Consider the following 20,903-nt stretch of genomic DNA (forward strand, 5'->3'; position numbering starts at 1 on the left):
GACGCGTGTGAGCACACCGGAATCTTTGTCTCGATTAAACTATTAATGTCGGCTAGTGAAACGTATTACACGTTAGATGTCAACCCCAGCGCCAATCTTAAAACATTTAACCTAGCCTCCTAACACTAACACAATTATAAGAGTTTGCACACATGACATGAGTCCATATTTTTATGCATGCATACACACTAGCTTACACCATTTTGCACACTTGAATATATCCCACACCAATATAGGAATGCAGAACAACATATAACTGTTTTAATTTGATTTAGAAACTTAATTTATCATGATGTAGACATATGTCCATGCGTCCAACTCATACAATACATATTTTCTTTAGACAAACTAACGCTGACTTTCTGAAGGTCCTTATAATGCAGGCAAAAGCGCTGTGTAACCGCGTTATAGACTGTATGTGGTAGGCCCATACACTATCAAGTTAACAGTCTTGAGATGAATTCAAAAATGCAATTAGTAGCAGTAATATCAAGACCCGGTGTTGAAGATATTTTTTGTCATGAGAACATTTGATTGCAATGTTGGTCTCAGGACTTCAGCAGAATATGTCCTGCGTCTTTACCACCATTTTATTTAGACAATTGTTTAGACTCATTTTTGAAACCCATATGTTATGAAACAAAACAGATGAACGGTTCCAGTTTAAATGTTCACTTTAAAAGAAGCGCTGAGGCACAAACAAAAGTGACAATAACAATAATTAGCTCAAAATAACAATGAAGCATAATTGTTACCCGATTCCTCGGCTTTGCTGGCGATAAGTCAATAGGCTAAAATAGACTTATGTGACTCCTTTGTAGAGAGATTGATTCATTATTTCGTGAATCATGGTTTAGGTCTTTCATTTTTTTTAAACAATGAATACAGTGGACAATTGAAAGATACATTTTTTCCTGTTCAATTCTGAACATTTTTTCCTGTCGCTATCCATGACACTTTTTGACCTTGTTGTGCTACTATATAGCCTAGGTATGATTTTGAGTCTCCTGTTAAAGGGCTGAAATAAATTGTAAGGAAACAAGTTTGAGGTGAGGCTGGTCACAGTGGCAATGTAACGCGCAATGAAAAATATCAGCATGTATAAGAAGACTATCTCTCGAAAGAGATGTGGGATATGTTGATAAATTAAAAGTTGTCAATGCAAAGGTATATATTTCAGCACATCGACGTAGATTTGAGGAAATGGTTTGAAGCGCGTGCGCGCGCACCCACATAGTGTTGCTGATTGTGCGCTGGGCTATTTTATAGTCTATAGAGAGAACACGTCAATTTAACAGTTTCTCGTCTCCGTGACTGTCTGACATACCTGAGCCTATAGAGAGAAAATGTAAATGTAACCGTTTCTCTTCTCTGTGACTGACACATACCTGAGCCACGAATATTTTTATTCCCCTTTCCCCACCAAGTTTTCCCATAAGAGATGGATCCTTTAAAAAAAAGATATGCCTAATCTAATTAATTCCCACCAAACCCACAATTAAACGTACATGGCCCAGTGCATACGACAGATACAATAATAATCTGTTTCTTAGCCTTACTGTATCATAATATATTAGGTATATTAGTAAGATGAATACATATCATTTTAGTCTTTCGTCAGAATAAAATGCCTAAAACATTGGAGAAAAAAATTGAATTCAATGAAACTGAATTGATATATATATTTCGATTTCTTGTTCAGATAGGCCTACGTTTCACAATAAGCTAGCCATCAAAACACATCAGGCTACTTTACTATACTAGAAAACTATACTAGAATGCAGCAAAATCCAATTTAATTAGCATATACTGCCAATTTAAACAAGGTTGTTTTGTTGGCGCTGAAGATAGGCTACACAACCTACATGAGTCGATAATGCTTGTGTGGAGGTAGACTATTCTCAGCACTGTGTTTCTTCTGTAAACTGCTGATTCCATCATACATTGGTGGCATCAGGAAGTTGAGATGCAACAGCGACTCCCTCCCGTGGTCAATAGGCCTAGTGTCTTGGATGGAAAATTGGCAATGGAGGAAAATAATAGGCCTATGTGGCTGCGTTTACACAGGCAGCCCAATTCTGATCTTTTGCCAAATTATTGGCCAAAGGGCTGATCTGATTTGTCAAAATACCAATTAGTGGAAAAATATCAGAATTGCGCTGCTGAGGGGAGAACGGCTCATAATAATGTCCCAAAGGGAGCAAATGGAATGGCATCAAACACATGGAAACCATGCTAAACATTAAAAAGGGACAATATACTACATTTAGAGGAATACTTGTATAACGTTTCAGACCCAAAATTCTGAGGTGGCATAAAGTATGTGAGGATGGCTGGCGGGTCGTCCCGAGGGGGGCTAGGCCCCTTGTCCTGTAAATCTGATCATTTTTTCATTTTTCAAACAGCTTTTTCCTGCAAACTAGAGCCATTATGCTTCATTCTATGTCAAAAAAATATGTATATTTGTTTGCATATCTAAGCATAACTTTTGAGCTGTCTGTGTTCCCATGACTGGTGGTTCTTTTTTTTTTTTTAAGAAGCTAAATACGCTTCTCTGCATCGCTGCCCAAATCTGGTTAAATGACTGAAAGGAGTGTGAGTCTTATTCAGTACGTTGAGTTATTGCTTGCTTTTCTGAAGTCGACCAACCTTGCCAGCAGGCATGCCAGCCAAGACAGTCAGACAACCTAGCTACTCTAACTTGATTGATAGCCTGAAACCTATCTGAGCTAGCTAAAGCCAACTTCATACATTTGCTAAGTGACCAGTAGTATTACAGAGAGAATATATATAGATATATATGTATATTTTTTAAACAGGATGCCTCTGGATCATTTACCGTACGACTGGCTTTATGACAGGCGTATTACTATTGTGCAGTCTGCAGACGATGGTCGTGGAGTGTGAGGATTTTATGCCTTCAAAAGTGATGAAACGTCGCCACCGTGTGTCCAAGACGTCTACCCAGGAGGTGCAATCTACTGCATCAACAGTCGATGCGTGTCCTCTGTAAACGTTTTTGCCTGAGCACTTAAGTAGCAAACTAAGCATATAGGTGTCATAGTTCCCGAAATACCAGTGATCATTAGTTATTTTTATTTTTATTTATTTGGGGGGGGGGGGGGGTTGTACAAAGAGGGCCTACCTTTGCCATTGATTGCTTCTGTGACAGCATAGGGCCATGGACAGCGTTATTTAGGCCAATCTCCATTTAATTAGAAGTATGCTTCTTCTTGTTCTACATTTACGAGTTTATTGGCAGAAAAACTGAAAAGGTACTCACTGTCACAAAGAGTGCTGGAGGGTACTGTCTACAGACATAAAGCCAAAGTTTGTGATTTAGGCCTACTGCCACCTGCAGTGCTGGAATATGTATTCTCAGGCTAGCCAAAGGTTTTTTTGTCATTAAAAATGAGAAAGGAAGACAAAAAAACAGATTCATATATCTCAAAATATCAAATTGCTAAGTGTACTAACTACTTCCAGAATAACTATGAGATTTTGAGAGAAAAAGGACACTGTCTGGAGAACCTGCAATTCTAAAATTGACTGAAAAACTGGTTCTGACCCTGGATCACAAAAAAGGAAGATTACAGTGTAATAGCGCATAACAAAGTATTTTCCTTATAGGACTTTGGACTTATACTCCAAATCAGACAGTTTAGTAGTGGTTCTGTCGTAAAACCAAAGCCCAGAATAAAGGGGCTCATTGAATGTGGTCTGGACTCTGTGGATTTAGGGTCAATGTGTCAGGGACGCTGTAGAAGGACAGAATTCCAGCCTTGTGGTCCAGGTACACCCCTACTCTGGAGGACTACAGTCCTCACATTATTGTGCATGAACCAGTAACCCTAAATAGTGTAATCTAAAATCCAGGATGATCATTGTCTCCAAATCCAGAGCCTACACCCAATCTGTTGATGTCTTTACATGAGACTAACGGAAGAACACCCTTCCCACTCCACAACCTGCAAACAGAGCCTATCTACACAGCACCTGCCAGCTATATTGAAATCTCTCTATAGATGCTCAGGATATGGCTGTTTTTCTGATGTAGCCTTTCTATGATCCTCAGACAAAGCTAGGTTAATTTGCGTTGTGTTTGGGTCCAAAGTGAGGCGACAGGAATCTGAAAGAAGAGTAGAGCCGAGGTCTCTTGGGCTCCGGTGGCAGCAAAACATCCACTGCATTCACTACAGACACAAACAAAACTAGATATTCTTTAATACATTAAATGTGTTGATATCTCCCCCCAAAAAACGCAACAGCAATATATTTTTTCAATGCACAGGTGCTCTTACTTATTGAAAAGAGAAACCCTTTTGCTTTGTCAAAGCAAATACATTTTTAATCAGTCTAAAGGTACTTTTATAGAGAGACCACTGCTGGTAGAGCATTTTACTGACCTGTGGTGGAGATTTTGGACCATTCCAAGAAAGTCCCCTAATGTCTCTGTCAGCTTAGACACAGCCTTATTCACATCTCTAAAGTAGAAAACAGCCAGGTATACGGTACATCGATGCTAGGTAAGTCTGAATGTATGTTGACACCGGATATTCCTGGAGGGAGAGAAATACAGAGAGTCAGGGTGAACAAAGGATTGAGGTAATTCGTTGATTTGTTTATTCATTGGTTAGTGCAGTTTACTGGTGATACTCTTTATTTGTATTACAAATGCAGGTACAGTGTAGTTACCAGGAGAAAATGGGTGTGATCATCGACGCATGTGCTCCAGCTGCTCCAGCTCAGCACCTCTCCTCCTTAGCTCAGCAACCTTCTGCTCCAGTTGCTTCAGGAGTCCTTCAGCCCGACTCACTCCAGCCATTTCCTGTTCTCTGATCAGCTCCTTCACCTCAGAACACCTCTCGGTGGGAGTGGATCATCTCAGTAAAGATCCTCTCACGGTCTTTTATTGATTCTTGTGCAGAGTGCTGTTAGGACACAGAAATGAAGGTGAAGGCTCCAAAAAAGACAAGGGGACGACTGATGCCTCTAGTTGTAGCAGGCACACATTATCCTATGTTCTATTAAAAGGCTGCTAGACATAGCAAGAGTAGGTCAATGAGAGATGCTGCAGCATGTTGGAGATCTTTCAGCTCCTTCTCTCTGTCTTGAATTCTCTGCTGGACTTCCTGTTCACTCATCCCCAGGAGGTTCTGTGGAGAAAAGTAGTGAGTGTTTTACACAGCCGGGGGAATTCAAGACTACTTAAATTGCGACGGCGGAGCTCCGACATGTGAAGTTCTTGAAGCTTATCGAATTGGGTGTCCAATGAAAGCTAAGAGTCTATTCGTTTGGAAAATGAAGGCATTAATCAATTTTCCAACCTAAAATTAAGGAATAAGTCATTGCTTTCATTTCTGGTGTAACAGATGGAAAAGTGGTCTTAGAAAACATATACCAGACAAAGTCTTAATTAAAAAATTAATTAGAAATACATCAAAACAAAATAATGTTGGTGAAGAACCCTGCCAACTAATATCAACACTTATATTTTGTTTTGGAGAAATTATTGGCCTTTTGTAAGTTTAAGAAACATTGCCTTGTGCCTTGTAATTCCATGACCAAAACCCCACATATCTTGAAAACCCCCTAGTGTCAATGTCCGTGCCCCTGTGAAAATAAAAATGTGCATAATAACAAAAATCCCAATGAAAATCCGTCTATTCAAGCTAGAGATATCTGTTATTTTTGCATGGGCAGAGTCCCGATCCATTACAACCGCCAATGGCAGCCTTCCGCATCCGAGGTGGAAGTTGTCCGAGCTACAGCACTGTTTGTCAGACCATGAGACATCTAGAAAAATCTATCTTCTCACGAAAACGTCTTTACGACCCCCGCAAGCGTTACGAGAGCCGTCTGAAGTCGCTACTGCCAATCTGGCAACTTCTACCTGTGGAGTCTAAACAGTTTGGGCTACACACTAATATGACCCCTCTATGGAAAGGTGAGACTCTCACGAACATATACATGTCGGCTTTCCTCTAGGATGCCCACAAGCACTGAAGGTAGCACGGTACCAGTAAAAAATATATATATCGGATATCGGACAGGACACTTTAAAACAAAATTCCTTTTGATGTGTTTTTTGACTATCTGTTATTCAATGTGTTTCTATGGGCTAATAGCAGTAAGGCCAAATTCAATGTTTCATCAAATACATTTTTTATATATATATATTTTTGATACCTAAAGGGCTCCTACAATTCTAAATCCAATAGCTAATTGATCATTGGTATGCTGTTATGTTATAGAGTACAGAGTAGAGTAGCAGGAAACGGACTCTTCTACACCGGCGCCGTTGTCAGGCATGGCTGAGATCAGTGGCGATTTTAGCATGTAAATATTGGTGGGGCAAAGACATTTATTTACTGCCTTTTAAAAAAACATAGCTGATATGGCTGACTTGCTTAAACAAATGTGGTTTCTACTGACAATTGAGATGTACAAACATTGGCATAAGGGGACAACGAGCTGATAAGAGGCCATCTGTCATTTCAATTAAGACAATAATGAGCGAGCTAGGACGGACGTAGTCAATATAACTATTTGTTCAGCACTTTCGAAATGTACAGCGACAGAATTCAGAACTTGGGCCGTTCTTACAGTATTTTCCCTGTACACCAAGTCTGAACCCTAGGGTTAAATTAAGGGGGCATATAAGCAGGCAATGAAAGCTCTTACATTATTCAATGATGACATTTAAAAAAAAAAAAGGCTATAGGCAATATGTGCACCACTAAGTCACAACAGTAGGCTAAATTATGAGGGAAAGGGAGACCAAATTATTACGGTGAGGCACATGGGCTACTAACAGCTAACTTCACAACATACACTTAGCATTACTTTCTTAGCTACAGTATACATATCTCCCTGGCATATTACATCATTTATGTAGAAGAATATTTTTACTCACAATGTTATGCTGTGCTCACTTGAACAGGAAGGTGGTGCGGCTGTCCTTTGTGGGCAATTTTTGTCATTAAACTTTATAATCAAAGTCTGGCATTCTCTGGATTTATGGTGCTTTCAAGACAACTGGAGACTCTGAAAAAAACAACAAGGTTGAATCATGACATTAGTGATCCTCAGGTCGGAGCTCTAGAAAGAGACCAGAGTTCTCGACTTGAAATTCTGGGTTGGATGACAGTTCAAAAGCATATTCTACCAGTCAGAGCAATTTTTTTTCCCCGAGTTCCCAGTTGACTTGAACTCACTGAAGTCTAAGAATTCCCAGTTCCGAGTTTCCAGTTGTTTTGAAAGTGGCGGAAGTCATGCTGGATTGACAGCAGGGCCAATGTTGAATGTTTATCCTTTGAAGCTTGGAAAAGAGATCCTTTGATAGCAATGCTAAAAAAGAAAGGAAGATGTATTGAAAATGAAAGGCTACAAGGACACAACAATTGATGCTGCAATGATGAAAATATCTCAAAAACCAAGAGAGAGGAATTACTAAAAAAACTCAAAGAAGAAAAACAGCGCAACAGTTTTTTGCACCAAGTACACAAAGTGTTTGAAGAAAATGAAACCAATCCTGAAAAAGCACTGGCATATTCTGCAATCAGACAAAAAATATTCACTCCTCTTCAAGGAATCCCCACTGGTGGTCTATAAGCGTGGTCGCAATAATGGAGACAGCTTGGTGAGATCTGACCTGTATCCTGAGCCCACTCAGCCACTCTTGACACTCATTCCAAATGGGAACTGCAAATGTGGCTCATGCGCACAGTGCAATAGCACTATAAATACATCATTCTTCAGGCACCCACATACAGGTTGAACAATCCCTGTTAGGGGTTTTAATCTCATGCAAGACTAAGGGAGTATCTATCTCATCACCCCCTCATGTGGAAAAGCCTACATAGAACAAACATACAATTAAAACAACGCATAGCTGAACACCGCAACTCAATCAGGTGTAAGAACATTGACTATGCAGTAGCAGCTCACTTTGTTGAAGCTAACCATCCAATCTCCTCCCTCAAATACACAAGGCATTGAGCATGTTGCTCTACCAAGGAGAGGAGGTAACATCGAGATCCTACTACTGCAAAGGGAGGCTTACTGGATAAAAACATTGACCCCTAGTGGTCTGAATATTGAATTTGATCTCAGGCCCCTTGTGAACAATTCTCTTTTTTTATGAACAAGTCATATAAATTGAGATATCCTTTCTACAGCCTATTTGCATACACCTACTATGTTACCCCTCTTATTGATGCTTATTATGCATTAAGGTTGAACCAAAAGATTACACGTAACAAATATAAATGAAATGGGAAACAATTAGGTATGTGAAATTGAATTAAACAATGTCTGTTGATGCTAGTATTATGTACAATATTCAATTGTGTTTGCATGTGATAACAATCGCCTAGTGTATTTAATATGCCATAAACTATTATTTTTGAACAGTTTCACTCAATTCATTCTGATTAGTTTAATCATTATGACACACCTCTCACTATTGTCATTGGTTGCACTAATTGCACTGTTTGTCAACATACCCTGGTTCAAGTATTCATGACATTACCCTGAAGAAGGCACAGTAATGCCGAAACATTGGTGATTTATCCATTCAATTACTGTATTCAAAATTCTGTGCAACTTCTGGCGTGTGTATATTGTGAGCACTGAGGCTGTACCCGCTATAAGTTATAGTTATTACAGTGGCCAAGTAGGCGACTGTGGCTATTTGATCATAATGTAGGCATATCAGAGTGGCCAAGTAGGCGACTGTGGCTATTTGATCATAATGTAGGCATATCAGAGTGGCCAACCATCAAATACAAAGGAGAAAATGTATCCCATAAAATGTTTACATGGAAATAGCTGTTCATTTATCCTAGCAGCCAATGTGTATGGTGTTCAATTTAGGCCTACATTCAAATCAAATCAAACTTTGTCACATGCACCGAATACAGTGTAGACCTTACTGTGAAATGCTTACTTACAAGCCCTTTAACAACAGTGCAGTTCAAGAAGAGTTAAGAAAATATTTACCAAATAAATAAAAGTAAAAAAATAACAATAACATAACAAAGCTATATACAGAGGGTAACAGTACCAAGTCAGTGTGCAGGGGTACAGGTTAGTTGAGGTAATTTGTACATGTAGGTAGGGGTGAAGTGACTATGCATAGATAATAAACAGCAAGTAGCAGCAGTGTACAAAACAAATGGGGGGGGGTCAATGTAAATAATCCGGTGGCCATTTGATTAATTGTTCAGCAATCTTATGGCTTGGGGGTAGAAGCTGTTGAGGAGCCTTTTGGTCCTAGACTTGGCTCTTCTGTACCGCTTGCCGTGCGATAGCAGAGAAAACAGTCTATGACTAGGGTGAGTGGAGTCTCTGACAATTTTATGGGCTCTCCTCTGACACCGCCTATTATATAGGTCCTGGATGGCAGGAAGCTTGGCCCCAGTGATGTACTGGGCCGTACACACTACCCGAGCAGTTGCCACTACCCGAGCATGCGGTGATGCAACCGGTCAGGATGCTCTCGATGGTGCAGCTGTAGAACTTTTTGAGGATCTGGGGACCCATGCCAAATCTTTTCAGTCTCGTGAGGGGAAAAGGTTTTGTTGTGCCCTCTTCACAACTGTCTCGGTGTGTTTGGACCATGATAGTTTGTCAGTGATCTGGACGCCAAGGATCTTGAAGTTTTCAACCTGCTCTGCTACAGCCCTGTCAATGAGAATAGGGGCGTGCTCAGCCCTTATTTTCCTGTAGTCCACGATCATCTCCTTTGCGTTGATCACTTGAGGGAGAGGTTGTTGTGTGATCTGAGTGGGCATTCTATGTTACATGTCTAGTTTGTCTATTTCTATGTTTGGCCTGATATGGTTCTCAATCAGAGGCAGGTGTTAGTCATTGTCTCTGATTGGGAACCATATTTAGGTAGCCTGTTTGGTGTTGGGTTTTGTGGGTGATTGTTCCTGTCTCTGTGTTTGCACCAGATAGGGCTGTTTAGGTTTTCTCACGTTGATTGTTTTTGTTAGTCTATTCATGTATAGTTTTTCTTTATTAAAGAACCATGAATAGAAACCATGCTGCATTTTGGCCGCCTCTCCTTCAACTCAAGAGAACCGTTACAGTAACTCACAGGAAACCCAGCATTCCAAAAGATGTGTGTTACAAAACAAACAGTAACTCACAGTGATGGAATGCCAAGAACTGTTCTAAATAGTGTGTGATAATGACATACAGGTGTGAACAGATGATTAGAATTCAGGTGATTGGGATCTGGAGAGTGAGCTGCATTCAGGGGATCTAGGTGTTTGAGAGTGTGGGCTGGAAAGTGAGCTGCGTTCAGGGGATCGATGTGTTTGAGAGTGTGAGTTGGAAGCAGATGTTACAACTAACCTGTAGCCCCGCACATTGACTCGTTACCGCTGTATATAGAGCCTCGTTACAGTTATTTTATTGTTGCTCTTTTATTTTTTTACTTTAGTTGATTTAGTAAAAATGTTCTTAACTCTTATTTTTCTTGTTCTGCATTGTTGGTTAAGGGCTTGTAAGTAATTCAGTCACAGTAAGGTCTACACCTATTGTATTCGGTGCATGTGACAAATAAAATTGTATTCGATTTTGGGGATTTGAGTCAAATAGTGAAGTGGTGATTAAAGAGCTCAGCCATACGCTCCTTGTCTTAAACAAAACATCAACATTAAGGGACATGGGCAGCTGTGAGTAGGAGTCTTTTTTCTCCAGGTCTTTCACTGTTTTCCAGAACATCTTGGGGTTAGACCCACAGAGAGAACTCTTCCTTAAAGTAACTAACTTTGGCCTTCTTGAGTAACTCAAGTGCCAGATCACGGTCGAACCAGTGACTGAACCTGTTATTAATTCTCATTTTCTTTATGGGGCGTGCTTGTTAACAATACCACTGAAAAGATACGAAAATAAGGTTCAACAGAGGGGATTAAGCTCATTTTAAACCAATTTGTGACCCGTTTCAGGAAACTAGGCGTATGTCGCAAGTCACGACATAACAGGAGAGCCATTTGAACGTCTTTTTAAATTTTTTATCAAAATGCATTTTTGGACAGAAATGCCTTCTGGAACATAACTTTCATGTGCCTTTATAGCAAACTTGTAAGCAATCTGTAAATACGAACAAACTTAGTTGGTTTAGTCACAGAAAAAGTCAGGAACCTTCCCGCTAGCCATGATTGGCTGAGATAATGAGTGGGCTGGACATTCCGAGAGGTGTGTTTCAGATTGGTCTGCGGTGTTGCATCTTTTATCTATAACAGCAGCTGCTCGTTATGCATAGATAATCATTTCTAAAGGAATAACTTTTTTTCTAAAGATATAACGTTAAAAACAAATGATAGTGCCACTATGCACAAACCAGATGAGTTGGCATATTGCTACAGAATGCTGTGGTAGCCACGCTGGTTGTGTGCCTTGTATTTTAAATAAATCACAGACAGTGTCAGCAGCAAAGCACCCCCACACCTCCTCCTCCATGCTTCACAGTGGGAACTAGACATGCGGAGATCATCCGTTTACCTACTCTTCTTCTCACAAAGACACGGCAGTTGGACTAATCAGATCAAAGGACAGATTTCCACCAGTCTGATATCTATCGCTCGTGTTTCTTGGCCCAAGCAAGTCTCTTCTTATTATTGGTGTCCTTTAGTAGTGGTTTCTTTGCATTAATTCGACCATGAAGGCCTGATTCACGCAGTCTCCTCTGAACAGTTGATGTTGAGATGTGTCTGTTACTTGAACTCCGTGAAGCATTTATAATGATTACAATTTCTGAGACTGGTAACTAATGAACTTATCCTCTGCAGCAGATGTAACTCTGGTTATTCCTTTCCTGTGGTGGTCCTCGTGAGAGCCAGTTTCATCATAGCGCTTGATGGTTTTTGTCACTGAAGTTCTTGAAAAGGTTCTGATTGACTGACCTTCATGTCTCAAAGTAATGATGGACTGTCATTTCTCTTTGCTTATTTGAGCTGTTCTTGCCATAATATGGACTTGGTCTTTTACCAAATAGGGTTTTCTGTATACCACCCCATCCTTGTCACAACACAACTGATTTACTCAAACGTATTAAGGTAACAAATTCCACAAATAAAATTTAAAACAAGGCACACCTGTTAATTGAAATGCGTTCCAGGTGACTACCTCATGAAGCTGGTTGAGAGAATGCCAAGGGTGTGCAAAGCTGTCAAGGCAAAGGTTGGCGAATTTTAAGAATATAACATATATTATTGATTTGTTAAAAACTTTGATTACTCAATGATTCCATTTGTGTTATTTCATAGTTATGATGTCTTCACCATTATTCTACAATGTAGAAAATAGTAAAATTAAAGAAAAACCCTTGAACGAGTAGGTGTGTCCAAACGTTTATATACAGTTGAAGTCGGAAGTTTACATACACCTTAGCCAAATACATATAAACTCAGTTTTTCACCATTTCTGATACTTAATCCTAGTAAAAATTCCCTGTCTTAGGTCAATTAGAATCACCACTTTATTTTAAAAATGTGAAATGTCAGAATAGTAGAAATAATTATTTCAGATTTGATTTCTTTCATTACATTCCCAGTGGGTCAGAAGTTTACATACACTCAATTAGTATTTGGTAGCATTGCCTTTAAATTGTTTAACTTGGGTCAAATGATTTGGGTATCCTTCCACAAGCCTTCCACAAGCTGGAGACCCCGGGCTGGGCACCGTCGCCGGACGCTCCGTACTGGGCACCGACGCCGGACTGGGCACCGTCGCCGGACGCTCTGTACTGGGCACCGTCGCCGGACGCTCTGTACTGGGCACCGTCGCCGGACGCTCCGTACTGGGCACCGTCGCCGGACGCTCTGTACTGGGCACCGTCGCCGGACGCTCTGTACTGCCGAGGAGCACTGTAGGCCTGGTGTGTGGTGCCGGAACTGGTGGTACCGGGCTGGGGACGCGCACCTCAGGGCGAGTGCAGGGAGCTGGATCAGGGCGTACTAGACCCTGGAGGCGCACTGGAGGCCTGGTGCGTGGTGCCGGAACTGGTGGTACCGGGCTGAGGACACACACCTCAGGGCGAGTGCGGGGAGCAGGCTCAGGACGTACTGGACTGTGGAGGCGTACTAGAGGTCTTGAGTGTAGAGCTGACACAACCCGTCCTGGCTGGATGTTTATTTTCGCCCTGCAAATGCAGGGCGCTGGCACATGACGCACTGGGCTGTGCAGACTCACCGGAGACACAGTACGCAATGCCGAAGCAGGATATCCTGTTCCAAGGAGGTACACTGGCACCCTCTTTCCTGGCTGGATGCCCATTCTAGCCCGGCCAATGTGAGGAGCTGGAATAGAGCGCACTGGGCTATAATAGCACACTCGAGACACCGTGCGCTCCACCGCATAACACGCCTGACCAGTAACACGCACCCCAGGGTAAGCACGAGGAGTTGGCTCAGGTCTCCTCCCTGACTCAGCCAATCTCCGAGCGGGGCTGCCTCTCGGGCTTCCGTGCTAGCCGTGTACCCTCATATCGTCGCCGTTCATCCTGTGCTTTCTCCACCTGCTTCCATGGCAGGGTCTTGTCCCCTGCCATTACCTCCTCCCAGGTCCAGGATGTCCTCCACCTCTCTTTCTCCCAGGTCCAAGATGTCCACTCCTTTTTGGCACGCTGCTTGGTCCTTTTTTGGTGGGTTATTCTGTCACGTTCATCGTAATGATGAGACCGTGATAAGAAAACATTCTTTAATTAAGGAAGAACACTTAAACAAACTAACAAAACAACACAACTAACGCGCCGTTATGATAAACCGAGTACTGACATGCAACTACACATAGTCAATAACCCACAAAATACCCAATGAATATGGCTACCTAAATATGGTCCCCAATCAGAGACAACGATAAACAGCTGCCTCGGATTGAGAACCAATCTACGCAACCATAGACATATAAACCCCTAGACTAGAAAACCCCCATAAACATACAAAAACAATAGACAGAACAAAAACACATATACCCACCCTCGTCACACCCTGACCTGACCAAAATAATACAGAAAACATAGATAACTAAAGTCAGGGCGTGACACCCAGACCATCACATTGCCTCCACCATGCTTGACAGGTGGCGTCAAGCACTCCTCCAGCATCTTTTCATTTTTTCTGCGTCTCACGAATGTTCTTCTTGGTGATCCGAACACTTAGTTTCGTCTGTCCATAACACTTTTTTCCAATCTTCAACTGTCCAGTGTCTGGGTTCTTTGACCATATTCATATTTTATTTTTATTGGCCAAATATGGCTTTTCTTTGCAACTCTTCCTAGAAGGCCAGCATCCCGGAGTCACCTCTTCACTGTTGATGTTGAGACTGGTGTTTTGCAGGTACTATTTAATGAAGCTGCCAGTTGAGGACTTGTGAGGCATCTGTTTCTCAAACTAGACACTCTAATGTACTTGTCCTCTTGCTCAGTTGTGCACTGGGGCCTCCCACTCCTCACAGTCAACACCACCCCATAAGATGAGGAAGTAAACTACTGTTCAAAAGTTTGGGGTCCCTTAGAAATATCCTTGTTTTTGAAAGAAAAGCAAATTGTTAATTTTGTAAATGACTATCGTAGCTGGAAACGTTTTCTATGGAATATTTACATAGGCGTACAGAGGCCCATTATCAGCAACCATCACTCCTGTGTTCCAATGGCACATTGTGTTAACTAATCCACGTTTATAATTTTAAAAGGCTAATTGATCATTAGAAAACCCTTTTGCAATTATGTTAGCAAAGCTGAAAACTGTTGTTCTAATTAAAGAAGCAATAAAACTGGCCTTCTTTAGAATAATTGAGTATCTGGAGCATTTGTGGGTTCGATTACATGCTCGAAATGGCCAGAAAAAAAGCACTTTCTTCTGAAACTCATCAGTCTATTCTTGTTATGAGAAATGAAGGCTATTCCATGCGAGAAATTGGCAAGAAACTGAAGATCTCGTACAACGCTGTGTACTACTCCCTTCACAGAACAGCGCTAACTGGCTCTAACCACAATAGGGCCTGTAACAGGGTGATACAATAGACAGCCAAGTGGTAAATTGCATTTTGTTATAAAGAAAGGACAAAGCTTTTGATAATGCACTTCACAACTGAAATGACTCTACTACTTGTATCTGCTTAGATGGTAAAATAACCTACTAGTTTATCAAACCGGGTATTTTTTAATACAACTTTACACATACTGTAACACACATTACCGTTGTTGATGAAGCCATCTGTGTCATCAGGGCAGTAACTTGGGTCAAGCTAATGCTAGGCCGTCACTGGTTACCACAGCCACAAAGCCATGCAGACCGCCTTTTCTACTATTTCTATTCTTAACCCATAACAGTCTAAGATGGGGGGGGGGGGGCTCTCTATATATATATTTTTTACATGTATTGAACCCCTTATTTTGGCACTAAACAGTCTTCATATACACTGAGTATAACAAACATTAGGAACACCTTCCTAATATTGAGTCCCCCCCCCACTTTTGCCCTCAGAACAGACTAAATTGGTTGGGGCATGGACGCAACAAGGTGTCCAAAGAGTTCCACAGTTTTGCTGGCACATGGTGACTCCAATGCTTCGCACAGTTGTGTCAAGTTGGCTGGATGTCCTTTGGGTGGTTTACCATTCTTGATACACTCAAAAAACCTAGCAGCATTGCAGTTCTTGACACAAACCGGTGTACCTGGCACCTACTGCCAAACCCTTAAATATTTCCCCTTCATCTTACTGATTGAAATTGATTTAACAAGTGACATCAATAAGGTTATAGCTTTCACCTGGAGTTACCTGATCAGTCTACAGTGTGACATAGAAAGAGCAGGTGTTTCTGAATGTTTTGTATACTCACTGTATACTTCCGTACATTTTTTCAACGGGTACCTGGGGACCTTCAGACGAGTCTTGTGAGGCCTGTGGGCATCCTAGAGCAAAGCAACTGACATGTACTGTATGTGTTCTGACCTCATATTAGTGTGTAGCCCGAACTTTGTGGACGCTACAGACAGAAGTTGGCAGATCGGCTGTACTGACTCCAGATGAGCACCAAGACCATTGTGGGGGTCGTAGAGTAAAACGGATGCTTCAGGCGATTTGGTGAGAAGACCGATTTTCAGGATGTCTCATTGTCTGACGAACACCACTCTAGCTATGTCACCTTTAACCTCAGATGCGGAACATTGGTGGATTGAGTTGCATCAAATGCAACAAAAAAAAAGAAGACATCTTTAGCTAAAACTGAATGGATTTTTATAGGGATTTTTGTATAATGCCAATTAGATTTCCACTGGCACGCGGACATCGACTCTAGGAGGTTAAAATATGATTTTAAACTGAACTCTAAACTCAACCACACTGCTAACCTAATGCCTAACCCAAACCTTAAATTAAAACCAAAAAGTACATTTTTGTTTCCATTCATTTTTTATTATATAGTCATTCTTGACTTTGTGGCTGTGATAACTAGTGTAAATACTAATTATGTGCTTTTCAGAAGTAGACTGACTGTAGCTCCAGATTGGATTAGATTCAGGCTGGTGAAGCCATTATGGTTTGTTGCTCCTAGTTCACTGTATTAGTCAGACTCAGACAGACTCAGACAGAGTAGTTACCACAATGCTGCAGACATTACTTAGTTTAGCCCTCGACAATACAGAATACACTCGTATGAGCACTAAACTAACTTTCAAATCTGACTTGTACACTAGACAATACACAAGAAATGTGTTTGAATTTTGACCCAACTAAGTTGTAATGAGGTAGCTAGCTATCTATGTATCTATCTAGCTACGCTAACGTTTCTTAAAACTTTAGCTAGCCTGCCTCACTTTATCAAAAGATAGCTACCTACACAACCAGCAATAACAGATTCTAACGTCATTAGCTAAGTTCCACCAAGGAGGTCAATATATTCCAGTATCTCTGGTTTATTGGCTTATTCGTATCCCCATGAGCTTTTGCCCGAAGCAGCAGCTATTCTACCTGGGGTCCACAAAAACACTGATACACTAATAGACATGGACATTTCAAATACAATGCTATACAAACAATACAACAACAAATTCAATAATAACTGTACCAAAAATGCAACAACAAAAAATGATGTGTGTGTTAGTGTGTTTGTGTGTGTCCTCTCACAGTCACTGCCGTTCCATGAAATGTTGTTTTTTAAAGGTAATGTCTTTTGTTAAAGGTCATTTTTCAGTTTGATGTCATGGCTCTGTATAATGTGTGATAACGTGGATTTGTTTTGGACTTGGGTACTGTGAAGAGACCCCTGATGGCATGTCTTGTGGGTTATGTATGGGTGTCTGAGTTGAGTGTGATTTGATTATGCAGACAATCTGAAATTTTCATTACAGTAAAACTTCTGATAAAAATGAGAAGAGAAGCAGTTCATCTATTGTCAACTCTCAACCAGGAGAGACTAGCATCCATGTTGTTGATGTTAGTTCTGTATGTGAAGTTAAGGGCCAGGCGTGCTGCTCTGTTTTGGTTCCAGGAGAGACTAGCATCCATGTTGTTGATGTTAGCTCTGTATGTGACGTTAAGGGCCAGGCGTGCTGCTCTGTTTTGGTTCCAGGAGAGACTAGCATCCATGTTGTTGATGTTAGCTCTGTATGTGACGTTAAGGGCCAGGCGTGCTGCTCTGTTTTGGTTCCAGGAGAGACTAGCATCCATGTTGTTGATGTTAGTTCTGTATGTGATGTTAAGGGCCAGGCGTGCTGCTCTGTTTTGGTTCCAGGAGAGACTAGCATCCATGTTGTTGATGTTAGTTCTGTATGTGACGTTAAGGGCCAGGCGTGCTGCTCTGTTTTGGTTCCAGGAGAGACTAGCATCCATGTTGTTGATGTTAGTTCTGTATGTGACGTTAAGGGTCAGGTGTGCTGCGCTGTTTTGGTTCCAGGAGAGACTAGCATCCATGTTGTTGATGTTAGCTCTGTATGTGACGTTAAGGGCCAGGCGTGCTGCTCTGTTTTGGTTCCAGGAGAGACTAGCATCCATGTTGTTGATGTTAGTTCTGTATGTGACGTTAAGGGCCAGGCGTGCTGCTCTGTTTTGGTTCCAGGAGAGACTAGCATCCATGTCGTTGATGTTAGTTCTGTATGTGACGTTAAGGGCCAGGCGTGCTGCTCTGTTTTGGTTCCAGGAGAGACTAGCATCCATGTTGTTGATGTTAGTTCTGTATGTGACGTTAAGGGCCAGGCGTGCTGCGCTGTTTTGGTTCCAGGAGAGACTAGCATCCATGTTGTTGATGTTAGCTCTGTATGTGACGTTAAGGGCCAGGCGTGCTGCGCTGTTTTGGTTCCAGGAGAGACTAGCATCCATGTTGTTGATGTTAGCTCTGTATGTGACGTTAAGGGCCAGGCGTGCTGCGCTGTTTTGGTTCCAGGAGAGACTAGCATCCATGTTGTTGATGTTAGCTCTGTATGTGACGTTAAGGGCCAGGCGTGCTGCTCTGTTTTGGTTCCAGCTGCAGCTTTGTTAGGTTCTTCTTTGCTGCACCTGACCATATTACCGGACAGTAATCAAGATGGGACAAGGTTTTCGTTTAAAAAACGCAGATTTAAAAAAAAATAACATACCCCTCCCCATCTCACAAGAGCTTTGTCAATATGACTTGACCATGATAATTGACCGTTCAATGTAACACAGTCGGAAGTTTACATACACTTTGGTTGGAGTCATTAAAACTCGTTTTTCAACAACTCCACAAATTTCTTGTTAACAAACTATAGTTTTGGCAAGTCGGTTAGGACATCTACTTTGTGCATGACACAAGTCATTTTCCCAACAATTGTTTACATTCAGATTATTTCACTTATAATTCACTGTATCACAATTCCAGTGGGTCGGAAGTTTACATACACCAAGTTGACTGTGCCTTTAAACAGCTTGGAAAATTCCAGAAAAGTATGTCATGGCTTTAGAAGCTTCTGATAGGCTAATTGACATCAGTTGAGTCAATTGGAGGTGTACCTCTGGATGTATTTCAAGACCTACCCTCAAACTCAGTGCCTCTTTGCTTGACATCATGGGAAAATCAAAAGAAAGCAGCCAAGACTTCAGGATAGAAATTGTAGACCTCCACAAACCTGGTACATCCTTGGGAGCAATTTCCAAACGCCTGAAGGTACCACGTTCATTTGTACAAACAATAATATGCGAGTATAAACACCATGGGACCACGCAGCCGTCATACCGCTCAGGAAGGAGACGCGTTCTGTCTCCCAGAGATGAACGTACTTTGTGGTGAAAAGTGCAAATCAATCCCAGAACAGCAGCAAAGGACCTTGTGGAGATGCTGGAGGAAACGGGTACAAAAGTATCTTTATCCCCAGTAAAACGAGTCCTATATCGACATAACCTGAAAGGCCGCTCAGCAAGAAAGAAGCCACTGCTCCAAAACCGCCATAAAAAAAGCCAGACTACGGTTTGCAACTGCACATGGGGACAAAGATCGTACTTTTTGGAGAAATGTACTTTGGTCTGATGAAACAAAAATAGAACTGTTTGGCCATAATGACCATCATTATGTTTGGAGGAAAAAGGGGAGGCTTGCAGGCCATAGAACACCATCCCAACTGTGAAGCACGGGGGTGGCAGCATCATGTTGTGGGGGTGCTTTGCTGCAGGAGGGACTGGTGCTCTTCACAAAATAGATGGCATCATGAGGTAGGAAAATTATGTGGATATATTGGAGCAACATCTCAAGACATCAATCAGGATGTTAAAGCTTGGTCGCAAATGGGTCTTCCAAATGGACAATGACCCCAAGCACACTTCCAAAGTTGTGTCAAAATGGGTTAAGGACAACAAATTGAAGGTGTTGAAGTGGTCATCACAAAGCCCTGACCTCAATCCTATAGAACATTTGTGGGCAGAACTGAAAAAGCATATGCAAGCAAGGAGGCCCACAAACCTGACTCAGTTACACCAGCTATGTCAAGAGGAATGGGCCAAAATTCACCCAACTTATTGTGGTTAGCTTGTGGAAGGCTACCTGAAACATTTGACCCAAGTTAAACAATTTAAAGGCAATGCTACCAAATACTAATTGAGTGTATGTAAACCTCTGACCCACTCTGAATGTGATGAAAGAAATAAAAGCTGAATAAATAATTCTCTCTACTATTATTCTGACATTTCACATTCTTAATATTAAGTGGTGATCCTACCTGACCTAAGACTGGGAATTTTTAATAGGATTAAATGTCAGGGATTGTGAAAAACTGAGTTAAAATGTATTTGGCTAAGGTGAATGTAAACTTCCGACTTCAACTGTAGCTAGGAGTTTAACTTCCTCAACATCCTCAATGGTCTCACCCTTTATACACAACTCTCGCTGAGGTGTACTTCTTAGAGTAGGTGTACTTCTTAGGTGTACTTCTTACAGTATTTAAGACCAGTTTATTATTAATCACCCATTCTGATACTGACTGTAACTCCTTATTTGGAATTTCAGTGAGTTCACATTCACTGGCTTTGGGTTCTTGTGGCAGATTTGGGGTGAACACTCTTCTCAGGTGTTATGCTCTGAACTGTGATGTTAGACTACTGTTATGTCTTCACCCTAACACAATGCCATTGTATCTGTCATCAGGAACTGTTGCTTGTATAAAATAATTGTTGTGTGAACAATATGATTGTATTATCCCCTCCTACTATAAGATATATGTAACCATTTACTCTTTGAGCTCCTTCCCTGACTGTGATCAGAGAGGGATCTACCTTGCAGCTACTCGTATGTTTTAAAGATGTAATATTGTCATTTTAAATGAGTCTCTGCCTTATCTTTGGATGGAGTTTTCCACAATAGGGCGCTGACATGTAGAGTGTGGAATAATCTAGCTTTGTGTAAGACCAGTGGCAAATCATTTGTAAAAATAGAGAAGCGT

This window comes from Oncorhynchus kisutch, linkage group LG6, assembly GCF_002021735.2.
Source record: "Oncorhynchus kisutch isolate 150728-3 linkage group LG6, Okis_V2, whole genome shotgun sequence".
Classification (NCBI taxonomy): Eukaryota; Metazoa; Chordata; class Actinopteri; order Salmoniformes; family Salmonidae; genus Oncorhynchus; species Oncorhynchus kisutch.